Source organism: Tamandua tetradactyla, chromosome 6 (assembly GCF_023851605.1).
Source record: "Tamandua tetradactyla isolate mTamTet1 chromosome 6, mTamTet1.pri, whole genome shotgun sequence".
Taxonomy (NCBI): Eukaryota; Metazoa; Chordata; class Mammalia; order Pilosa; family Myrmecophagidae; genus Tamandua; species Tamandua tetradactyla.
The window spans coordinates 139,006,939-139,019,987 of NC_135332.1; positions in this window are offsets into that span (position 1 = coordinate 139,006,939).

The window sequence follows — 13,049 nt, forward strand, 5'->3', positions numbered from 1 at the left end:
CTTGTGTGGTTAAGAGGTATTAGATTTGGAGCTAAGAACTTCATGTTTAAATCCTAGCCCCACAGTCCACTAACCTCCATTTTCATAGCTGTGATGTGGGAACAGTATTACCTATCTCATTGGCTAAGTATAAAATGAGATGATGTATGTAAAATCATCCTGATGGTTCCTGTGCACATAATACATGCCCAGTTAACGTTTGCAGAATTGAAGGCTACCGGACTTGGTGGAGCCTAGAACCTCAAGCCTTGGAAGGTCCCATTTTGGCATGGGACTCAGAGAAATCAGTTGTGACTTGCATTTCTGTGGAGAGGCCTTAGAGATAATCTTCTCTGGGCCTGAACTGGGGGCTGTAACCTCAGGGGTTAACATGAAGCTGCAGGCAAAGCAGCAAGAAAATGATGCTCCTTTCAGAGAATTTCCAAATGAGCCTCCAGTCAGCTGACAGGGAGCAGCAGTAAGAGCTGAGGTAGTGAAGCTCATGAGTCAGGATGAGGCCCAAAGGGCTCCGGTTTGTTCGCAGGAGCCTGAGGCTGCAGGGGGGGAGGGGATGAGACACGGGTTGTTTATGCCCAGGTCTGTTTTATGGGCGCAGCCCTGAATCTGTCTGATCCCTCTTGTCCCTCCCCTCCTTGCAGGGAGGTCCCAAAGCTCATTAGCCACCTCAGCCCAGATTCCTAAAGTGAGTTCCAGCTTGGGTTTAGAGTGGGTATTTTTTGGCTTGGAGCTTTGTTTTAGGCAATGGCAAGTTTAGATGTTAGGTGACCCTAGAGTGAAACTAGTTCTTTTCATTTGTAACCTTGGACAAACTGTTTAGCCACTTCAAGCCTAGTTCCTTATCTGTTCAATGGGCATAATAGTACCCACCTCCTAGGGTTGTTACCAGAATTAAGAAAATGCATGTAAATTACAAAGAGACCTTAGTAGCTGGCATTTATTGTTCATAGTGGCTGTGTGGGAAGCTAAAGAGAAACAACCTGGAGACTCTCACCTTCTGACCTAATCAATCATGGATTCCTCTAGAATTCAGTGCTTCTCAAATTTTAATGTCTATTGAAATCACCCAAGGATTTGATTAAAATGCAGATGCTGTCCAATGGGCCCAGGGTTGGGTAGAGGACTAAGAGTCTGCATTTCTAACAGGTTCCCTGTAGATGCAGATGCTGCTCTTTAGGGCCCACACCTTGAGCAGCAAAGCTGTGAAGGGCTTTCTATCCAGCCCCTCCCCATCTCCTTCAAGGACTGCTGCAATGTTTTTCTGACTGGTCTGGCCGCTTCCAGCCTTACCCAGCTCCACGCATCCCACTCATGGTTGCCAAATGAATTATCCTGAGGTGGAGGAGAAAATTGCTTATGTATAGCCACAAATGAGTGCAGCAGCTGCTGCTTCTGCTGGGTGTGAGGGTATAATTTCTCTCAGGAGTTCATGGCCTTTTAATCTAGCAAAACACTTCAATAGGCTGTTTTGGGTGTGGACGGTGAGTCATCCAGGGCTTGTCTTGAAGGAGACCTTAAATGGTCTGAAGCTTAGCAAGAAAGGTGGCTGTTTTAGTCGTGACTTCTGCATGTGGGGTGATTGCTGCTAGGTTATGTGCTGGGACTCAGTTCATTGTTGAGAAAGGGCTCAAATGAGTGCTAGGGATCCCTGCTGATCATCAGTGAGAAGGGCTTGCTTTGGGGAGGAGGCTGGGACCAAGAGCCCAGAGCTACCTTCACTTACCTGTCCCTGCTCAGCTCCAGTGTTAGAGCGGCCAGGGGGATAGGTTGGTTTAATCCTTTGGCCTTTTAGAAACAGTGGTCACATGAATATTTTAGGTGGATTAAATCCTGGTTTAAAGAGTTTGCAGCCATCTCCATGATGTGTAAGGAGATACTCTGGAGAAAGGAGGAAAATGGGCAGATGGATGTTGGGGATTAGGGTTAATGTCCTAATTGAGTTGCCTCCAGCACTGCTGGGGTATTCCCTTCATCAGGGATGGCTCCTCCATAGTTTTGAGAGCCATAGTTTCAGCAGGCAAGAAGCACTGTGCTAGCTTATAGTTCTAGCATCAAGAAATATAAAATTGAGACTTACAAATTTGCGCTAATCAAAGAAGGAGCTGTGTACTCAGGAGTCCCAAGTTGTAATCACAAATTCAGTAGCCAAAGATTGGAGTGGTTGATCTCTAAGGCTTGATTCTAAGAGTGGATCTGGAAGAGTGTAATTTTCTAGCTAATGAATGAATAAAATGTGGATGGCAATTACTGCACATAAATCACATTTTAGAGGACACTGGGGCCCCTGTGAGGCTTTATCCACTTTTTCTGTCTTGTGTAAGAGATGATTGGCGTGGACCTGGCTGGTCTGTAAACTAAACACAGATGTGTGCTTGCAGCTGTAGCTGCACTTGGGTTGTTGGGAGGAAATTGTATATTATGCATTGTGGGGATCCAGGGCTCAGGATTTCCCTCCATATTGACAGCAGGTCACTGTACTTAGCAGCCTAAATGACCAGGACAGACATTAGGGTCATCAGACCCCCTGAGAGGGGAAAGAATGTACAAATGATATCATAAACAAGGCATTGAAACTCCCCTCCCTTGATCACTGTTGATAACAAACCTTCAAATCCGTGTTAGGAGACCCTGCTGAAACTCTGTTCTTACACTCTTGTCCTAAACCCTTATAAGTCCTTGCACTCCCCATCCTCTTTGTGGGGTGCTAACATTCATTTTCCATGGCTGGTTGCCACCGTGGAAGATCTACTGGCCGTAAATCTTAAAAAACTCATTTCTTATGCCATGCCAGGCCTATTCTCTGGTTTTAGGACTAAGCTGGATTGTAACATGCATTAACGATTAAAGTATAGGAAGCAGATTATCCATCAGTGGTAGCTGTGATTCTACTCTGATCATTTAGACATAAGGGAAATGCTTTAAAACATTTGAATATCTTGAGTTGATCTATAACGAATACTTTACAAGTATCGTGGCTCCATGGGATTAAAAAACAGTCACTTTTATAGTCTTTCATTTATTTATTAGCTTACTTTCAGAAAGTAATGAAGGTAACTTATAATTAAAAGCACATAAATAATAAACCAGGCAGTTTAAATATAAGTCAAAAAGAGACCAGAAACCATAGAGAGGAAGTAGAGAGGAAATTCTGCTCAGAACCTAAGGTACTAGGCATTAAATGTAGTTCTGATTCTCTCTTGACTTGCTTTTTCCAGCTTCCTATATTTGTGATTCTGATGAAGTTGCATTTTCCATGGCTTCCTGCAAAGAAGTTATGTAATTTTCCCCAGGAATTCAAAACTTGAGTCTGGACTAGCATTCACCAGCTAGAGACCACAGATAGAGCTCTCCAGGCCCTGTCTTCTCAGGTCCTGTGATCCCCCTGCTCTCTTGCCCTCACCTCACCCAGGGAAGGTTGTTGCCCAATCCCCAGGTTCCAAGAAACCCTCTATCTCTGGCCTCAGCTTGGGTGGTGGGCATGCAGTGGGTGTAGTGAGGCTGACCAAGAGGCCAGATGCTGTGCAGCAACAGGCCCTGAGAAACAAGCCCCACTTCCCTTGGCCAACCTTCTTCCACCCACTCTGCTAAGGGGAGGACAGGTATACCTGGTGTATTAGAGCCCACTTCTGCTCCAAACCCCTTCAGTTCCCCGGGTGGGGCCTTCCTTAGTCATTGTGGCATGAATGGTGAGCAGCACCAGGAGGCTTGGAGGTGAAGGGCCAGCCTAGCAGGGAGAAGACAAGGGTGAGGAGAGATGTGAGAAGGCTGGAGACTGGGCAGGGCCTGAAGGCCGTGTTAAGAATGTGGGACTCCTGCCTTGAGCATTTTAAACATGTTAGGGAAATGGTCAGATTTGCTTCTCATATTCAGGCAGCACTGGGTCTCCAGCTACAGTGCCAGTGGCAGAAGGCCTGAACGCAGTTAGGAATCCATTATGTTTGGAACTTAGCAGTGTACAAGGCTTGGGCTAAAGATGGCTAGTCCATCTTATGGACTTCTTTCTGAAACATCTGGGCTGCCCAGCACTCCAGCTTTATCTCTGTCACTGTCCCCCCTCTTGGTTGCTCCCCACAATGGCTTTCTGAGCTCCAGTCTATACTGTAGCTCTGAAGTGCCTTGAAGGGCTGTATTCTTTCCTGCCTCGGGGTCTTCCATGACTGTCCCCTCTCCCTGGAATATAAACCCACCTTCTCATGGCCAATGCCTGCTCCTTTCTTAAGGAAGACTTCCCAGTCACTTCACCCTGGGTCAGGTTTCCTGTAGCACTTGACAATTCCTCTTCTGAAACATTTACCTCACTTGTAATTAGGTGGGTAGTGTGGACATTCCTATTTTTGTGGCCCAGCAGCCTTTCCATTTGTGTATGTGTGGCTGCAGTGCCCTGATTTTATTTGGGGTACCACCCCTCCTCCACTCCCAACCAAGATGCTCTAGGTTGGCCCTACCAGGTGCCAAAGGCGGAACATGTGACCTGGGCTAGGTCAATCAGTATAATCCATCTCCCTTGGCTTTGATGATTGGTTCAGGAATGGGCACATGATGCAAATAACCCAATCAGGGCCAAGGGCACTGGATCCTCACATTTTTTCTTGAGTTTTTGGGATATTTTGACTCATTCTTTTCCACTGATTCAAGCTGGTAAGGATGTGAGCCTGAAGCTGCCTGGGCCACGGTGAGTTGCCTGAGAATTGAACCAACCCCGAGGGAGCAGAGCCAAGACCTGGCTCCTGGTGATCCTGTTTAAACTGAATCAAGCTGTGCCTAAAGCCAAATCCATCTCTGCACATTTTAATTATAGGAGACAATTGATTCCCTTTTTAAGCTTAGGCCTGTTTGGGTTGGATTTGCTGTCACTTGAAATTGAAAGAATTTAAATGAGGGCAGAGACTATCGCTGTGTCTCCAGGGCCTGGCTTGGTACCTGATATGCAAGAATGTGTAACAAATGAATCAAGGAATGAAGAGAGGGATCGCAGAAGCAGAGCTTCTTCAACCTACTCTTTCTCTCTTTCAGACCTGAAAAATGAGGGAGCAGGTTGTGGTTCTTTATGGAATATGATCTTGTTACAGAATTCTTTAGGAACCAGTTTATTTATAACAAGGAACTTCAACTATAAGAAGCCCTCCTCTTGTGAGGAGTGACAAAAGGGACCATGGAAAGACCTGTTGCTCAGTGAGATTTGCAGAATGCCTGAAGTTCTACCGTTCCTTTGGTTCATGGTTTTGTGAACTCTTAAGAATTCTATGTAAATACGTTTCTGTATTTGCTTATATGCGGGTCAAGGAACATGAAAAGGGAAAAAAGAAACATAGAAATGTTTACCTGAAGAGAACTGGGTTGGGAACTGGTCCAACGGAAGGCAGATAAAGGAATGAACATAATTTTTACACTGTTTGAATTTTGAGCCATATGAATGTATTGCCTTTCCAAAAATTAAATTAAAAAAGAATATCTGTGAGAGTGCAGAATCACTAAGAGCATTTTCAGCTCTTAACAGCTGGGGGAGAGGACATTTGTGTACCAGTCTTTTTTCAACTGGGGAGCTGATTTCAGCAGGGTTTGTCTCTGTTGGGGGGGAGGTCATAGAGGGTTTCAAGAATCGGGGGCCACCACACTTGAAAAAGCCACCATACTTGACAAGGTAATAGGGAGGGGAATTAGGCAGGCCAAAGGAAAATGATAGGGCATCAAAGATACTCTTTCCTAGGGATCCGCCTGCCCCTGGAAGGACTTGATAATTTCCAAGTCATATCTTAAAAGAGTTCCTTACACCAGCTGTCTGTGTGTCTGTCCTTTCAATGTGCCAAGCCTGGTGACTCACCTATAAGACCAAGGGCCAGGACTGATTATCTCCAATGTTCCTTCCAGTTTTGATGCTCTGATTCTGATGCTATCTTCTCTCCCACTACACCCTTTGTCTGTCCTAAAGACCCACCTCTGTTCAAAAGATATACAAGTTATATCTGGGGAAAACAAAAAGTATCCTCATGACACTCAAAATATTTAAGGAGAGCTTTAGAATCCAAGCATCTGTTGAGGACATTAACAGTTCATTCCTTTATTTAAATATTGCTCATCGAGATTAAATGGAAGCGAAGGTGATGGATTAGTTAAGTGTGCAGCTGACTTACTTTCAGCCCCACTCACCCGGTACCCTCTGGGGCTCCTTCCGGTCCTCTGATTCCTCTGGAAGGATGCGGTATGCTCGCTCACTGGCCAATGGACTTCTGCAGAGTTGAAAACCTGTGCCATGTCTCTAGAAAGGCTGCTACCTTGGTCAATTTTTTTTTTCTAACACCAAATATCATTTTATTTTTTATTTATTTTTGTTTATTTTTTTATTAATAAAATTAACAAAACATTTAGAAATCATTCCATTCTACATATATAATCAGTAATTAATATCATCACATAGTTGCATATTCATTTCTTAGTACATTTGCATCGATATAGAAAAAGAAAAAGACAACAGAAAAAGAAATAAAATGATAATAGAGAAAAAAAAGCTATACGTACCATACCCCTTACCCCTCGCTTTCATTTACCACTATTTCAAACTGAATTTATTTTAACATTTGTTCCCCCTATTATTTATTTATTTTTATTCCATATGTTCTACTCTTCTGTTGATAAAGTAGCTAAAAGGAGCATCAGACATAAGGTTTTCACATTCACAGAGTCTCATTGTGAAAGCTATATCATTGTTCAATCATCACCAAGAAACATGGTTACTGGAACACAGCACTACATTTTCAGGCAATTCCCTCCAGCCTCTCCACTACATCTTGAACAACAAGGTGATATCTACTTAATGCGTAAGAATAACCTCTCCACTCTGTTTGGAATCTCTCAGCCATTGACACTTTGCCTCATTTTACTCTTCCCCCTTTTGGTCGAGAAGGTTCTCTCAGTCTCTTGATGTTAATTCTCAGCTCATTCTAGGGTTTTTCTCAGTCCTTTGATGCTGAGTCTCAGCTCATTCCAGGATCTTTGTCCCATGTTGCCAGGAAGGTCTACACCCCTGGGAGTCATGTCCCACGCAGAGAGGGGAAGGGTGGTGAAACTGCTCATCATATTGGCTGGAGAGAGAGGTCACATCTGAGCAACAAAAGAGGCTCTCTTGGGGGTGACTCTTAGGCCTAAATTTTAAGTAGACTTGACCTATCTTTTGTGGGGTTAAGTTTCATGTGAACAAAACCCAAGACTGGGGGCCTATAGCTTTGGTTGTTCACACTGCTTGTGAGAATATCAAGAATTCACTTGGGGAAGCTGAATTTCTCCCCACTCTCACCATTCCCTGAAGGGGGCTTGCAAATACTTTTCTAGTCACTGATCAAATCATTCTGGGATTCATCAGGGTATCACTCTGGACAAACCAACAAAATCTCATGTGCTACCTGAGATTCCAAGTACTTATGACATTCAATCAAACTATCTACATGAGTTATATTAGGAAATGCTCTAGTCAAAATCTAAATTTTGTAACAAACATTTTTTGCTTTAGTCTCACATATAATGTGACATTTTAAAGTATTAGTTATCTATTTTCAGCACCCTGCAATAATGACAATCCTTTGTTCTTCCTCATGCAAAAACATTTTTAAAATTTGTACATTGTACGTGTCACTATTATTATACACTCTAGGCATTCCTAGATTTTACCATCTCGATCTTTAACATCTATCTTTCTTTCTGATTTCGTTTATGTCCCTAGCCCTCCTCCCTCTATCATTCTCACATGCAGCTTCATTCAGTATTTTAACATAATTATATTACAGTTAGGTAGTATTGTGCTGTACATTTCTGAGTTTTTGTATCCAGTCCTGTTGCACAGTCCGTATCCCTTCAGCTCTGATTACCCACTATCTTACCCTATTTCTATCTCCTGATGGTCTCTGTTACCAATGACATATTCCAAGTTTATTCACTAATGTCGGTTCATATCAGTGAGACCATATAGTATTTGTCCTTTAGTTTTTGGCTAGTCTCACTCAGCATAATGTTCTCTAGGTCCATCCATGTTGTTACATACTTCATAAGTTTATTCTGTCTTAGAGCTGCATAATATTCCATTGTATGTATATACCACAGTTTGTTTAGCCACTCATCTGTTGATGGACATTTTGGCTGTTTCCATCTCCTTGCAATTGTAAATAATGCTGCTATAAACATTGGTGTGCAAATGTCCGTTTGTGTCTTTGCCCTTATGTCCTCTGAGTAGATACCTAGCAATGGTATTGCTGGGTCATATGGCAATTCTATATTCAGCTTTTTGAGGGACCGCCTTGGTCAATTTTTGCCTTTTCAACATAGAAATTCTCATAGGGAAGACACTCACCTCAGAAATGCAGCAGTGGTAGTTGCTGAGGTAGTCAGACGTTGGGGGCAGAAAGGGATTGGGCAACACTTGGGGATAACTAGAAGAACATAGACCTGGGTGCAGGGTGATAGGGGAGCATTGGCTGGTCCTGCACAGGGTAGTCTGTGGGGTTGGAGGATAGGCATGAACCCATGAGCACAGGGTCTGTTAAGGGGAGGGAACATGGGAGTCCCAGTTGGAACATTCACCAAGGGTGTCAGGTTTAGAGTTTCATATGAAAGCAACTGAGATAATGAATGCACAGAGAAACACTTAAGACTGGAAAATGTTCGTGATATTTCTTAGAAGTGTTAGCTCCTGGCCCTTAGGGTAGGGAGAACAGGCTGTGGGTAAAGATATCTCCAAGTCTGTGGCACAGAACCATAGAACCCACTGTCTATTACATACTGTAAAAATATAGTTTATATGGTATATGTAATGTATATACAGGATATATGTAATGCATTTTGTAATTATTTGGTCTGTATTAAAATGTTAATTTGCCTAATAAAATAATTTAAACATAGAATTTTTGTAATCTTGTTTTGAAGTTTTTTTTAACTTACTGGGAGCTACAGTAAATGGTTCTCTTGATTGGGCAACTCTTTCGGGAGATGGCTGGCCCTAGAGAACTCTCCTCTGAGCATGCCAGTCTTGTGGTTGCCCAGGCAGCCATGGGGGAATTGGACTACCAGCTTGGCCATTTTCTGATGTCTTGAGTACAGAGCTGGGGCATAAATCTCTTGAGTCAACCCACCCTTGCCCTTCAGCTGCCCAACAAGGAAAGTATCAGTGGATATCAAGTACCTTCCTATGCCTGGTACTTCTCACTTCTCACTGAAGTCGCCTCATCCCTACCACCAGGTGACTGGAATTGATGGCCTAGACTCTCTTTGCCCAGAGGGTCATTTTACACACATATTTCTTTTTGGAATATGACTTTGATTGGATTTAAGACCAAGAAATGCTATGTATTTCTCAAATATTTTTTTCTCTATTTCTCCTTAACATCACTCCTGTTCTCAATCCTGGCCCAAGTGGGATCTTGTAACAAACTTGTGTTCTCACTCCCTCCCCTTCCTGAGTCCCTCTTCTTCCATGGAGCTCTTGGCAGAAGTCTTTGCCAAGACTTTGCAAGTTTCTGGCTTACAAGCTTGTCTGCAGTCTCTAGTGGTGCCAGAGCAAAGAGGGTGAGGCCGAAACACACAGTGTGGGAGGGAGAGATGACAGAGCCAGAGGGCCGGCTGGGTGCTTGCTTTTTCTTTTCTTTTCCTTTTTAGTTCTGTGATCTTCAGAAACTACCAGGCAACATGACCAAAATCTTGGATTTCCACTAAATAATATGTATCTCTCTCTCTCTCTCTCTATATATATATATATATTTTTTTTTTTTTTACATGAGCAGGCACCAGGAAACGAACCCGGGTCCTCGGGCATCACAGGCAAGCATTCCTGCCTGCTGAGCCACCGTGGCCCACCCTGTATCTATGATTTGACTGATACTATATGGGAAGGGAAGTTGGTAAGAGAAATAAGTTTGGGCTTAGAAATCAAATAAATTTAGGTTGAAATCTCAGTTTAACAAATTAAATGAAATGGACAATCTTAAAAATAATTTTCAAATTTGACTCAAAAACCACAAAAATATGGATGAACCTTAATTTTATTCTATTGTCTGTGCTTTCCTGTATGTTTGAAATATGTCATAATAAAATATATCTTAAAAAGGCTAATAATGCTCACCAAATATAGACTCTTCTTTCCATTTCTCTAGGGGAAAAATTTAGTCACTCTAAATAGTTGGTCTTAATATAAATTATTGGAATCTTATGAAAAGATAATGTGGTCCTGGACCATGCACCCCCCAAAAATAAAATAAAATTATCATATAAATTAAAGATATGCATATTTTATGGCCAAGCAATCCCACTTTAATAGTCTGTTTCTAGGAAACACTTGCAGGTATAGGTACAGATATACATACAAAGGTATAGGTACAGATATACATCTCATACACTGTTTTACAGCAGAAAAATATTGGAACAAATCTCCAAAAAAAAAAAAGATTAAATAAATCATGGAACACCCATACCACAGAATAACACAGAACCATTACAAATAATGAGATAAATCTCTATATATTGACCAGAAAGATGTCCATCATATGTTGTTCAGTAAAAAGAGCAAATGGCAGAGTGATACATAGGAGGACCCTGTTTTTGTTAAGAAAAACACATTTCAGTGTATATCCCCATCATCCACCCACCATCCATCTTTCCATCCACCCAAAAGTGCAGAAGCGTGAGCACAACATCAACAGGATTTACTTCTTGGGGTAGTGGAGAGACTTCTGCTGTTCTTGAATCTTGTATTTCAATGCACACAAAAAGCAAGAGTATGAAATAATTATTTTCTTTTTCTGTAAATTAAACAACGACTAAAAACCTAGAAACAAAATCAAACTACTGTGCTCTGGGAAGATTTTTGCTGAACAACTGTGTTCAGAGATCATGAAGATATGGTTTCCTGGCTTCAGAAAGCCTGTCAGCAGAACCCCCCCTAGTAATTTCCTCATTTGGCTCTGTTAAGCCTGCCACCTTGATTTCCAATCTTCTTCTTCTTTTTTTTTTTTTTTTTGTAGTGGAGGAATCATTTCATTTCTCTCCTTTAACTTTAGAGCCACATAGATTCCTTGAAGTACTTAGGAGTCAATCTTTTGAGTGAAGCAGTTAAGAATGTTCCAATTTTCTTCCTAAGACAGGACCATAAGCACAAGATGACAAATGCTTCTGTATAGAAAGGGCCATTTTACTTCTCCAGTAAGACGATCAAATACTTGGTACCTATCCTTTTATCCTACAAAGACAGGTGGTTTAGACTAGGGAGGATTTCTATTTTCAGCCAGAGAAAAACATTTATCTCCACCGCTAACAGGGTAGTGTTAACAGTACCAGACTAGTTTTGATGAAAAACAGAATGGATTACTTTTTAGAAAAGTATTCAGCCCCCCACCCCCACCCCCAACCAAAGCCAGACAAAGAAGGAGATCTAGTATTTAGTGCAGGTCTGCCCCCTATGGGCTAGATTCTCAATTTATTAAGTTTCACTAAGTCTGTAGGGCTCAGAATGACAGGTCTTTTTAAACCCCTGAGTCGCTGGAGAAAAATTTGTACCTTTCTTCTCCACTGTAATTAGCTGTATCCCTGGAAAGTCTTCTTCAAGACTTCCCTCCTTGCTGGGTTTCCTCAGGTCTCAGAATGTGATTTGATGACCTGAAATCACACCAAGAATTTTGGACCAAAAAAGGGGAAATTTAGTGAAGTGCTTCCCTTTATGCAATGTGTCTGGAAGCAGTTTATATTTCTAGCACGAGTCTTGACACATAGGTTAGCAGCTTCCAGTTTGGTCATCTTGTAGTCAATGATGAGCAGACTGGGGATGTCCAGTGTTGAATTTTACTAGTTGTGAAAGAGTCTAAATGCACCAACTCTGTCTGCACATGTCTGTATTCTGATGTTTGGTATTGACCAGGGTCAAAGACATTTGACACCAAAGACAAATTATTAGAATTCCTCAGGAAGGATCCATGTTTTACCAACACCTCCTACCCTATCTAATGATTAGAACACCTACCCTATCTAATGATTAGAGCCTCTGGGCCCTGTTGCCACAAACACATGGCATAGTGCAGGCAGGAACTTTCAAGTGAAATGTGCCTGAGCAGTTTCATTTAAATTGCTGAGATCTGAGGCCTGGGCATGACAATTTTTAAAGCTCTCCTGGTGACTCTTATGCAGAGCCAGGGTTGAGAAGCACTGAGCTGGACATGAACACAGGGCCTCCCTCTATCCCAGGGTTATGAGACTCTTTCCAGTTGCACCTGACCTGGTTTCTTTCTCATACTGCCCCTGGAAACTACCACTTATACATCAGCTTTGGGAGACAACCTGAACCTTGCTATACCCAGACACTGTATCTTACTTCCTCTAAATAAAAACACATGAAATATCTGCAATTATTATTCCAGGAAAACTGAGATTGCATATTCCCACAATCTAGTGTATATCTGTATTAGTTCTTCAGTGCCCTAATGGGGAATACCAGGGTGAAAGTCCTTTGTTACTCAACTGAGTTTCTGCTCTAGCTTATGTGGCAAAAAAAAAAAAAAGCAACTTCTCCTTTCCCTTTACACACAGATGCAGATGGGCAGATCTAGGGTTGAAGTCTACTTTGCTACTTATAGCCTATGTGACTTTGGCCAAGTTCTTTGTGCCTCAGCTTCCTCACCTGTAAAGTAACAATGATGATGAAACTATGAAACTATCTCATGGTTCTTTCTTTTTTGCCTCTCTTCCCATGTTGATCCACAGTAAAATTGAAGCAGCTAAGGCCCTTGGCCTTTTCCAGACTTATCTGTCTGAATCCCAGTTCCCTCAGGTCCCTGATTAACTTGTGATGAATAAATCCTTGATGAGAGTTAGCCCTTAGGTCTTACTTATACTTAAAGTGCCTGTAAATGATCTTCTGAAGACAGTGACTAAAATTTCAAGGTATTTTTTGCGTTTGGTACTTTGTACTCCTTTAGCCAGTGATGAGCTTAGCTTATAATTTTGATCTATTTGCATCAATTCTCTTCAAAACTGAGAGCAAAGAATATAGACTACTGACTTGAATGCAAAAAACATTCAGCCAG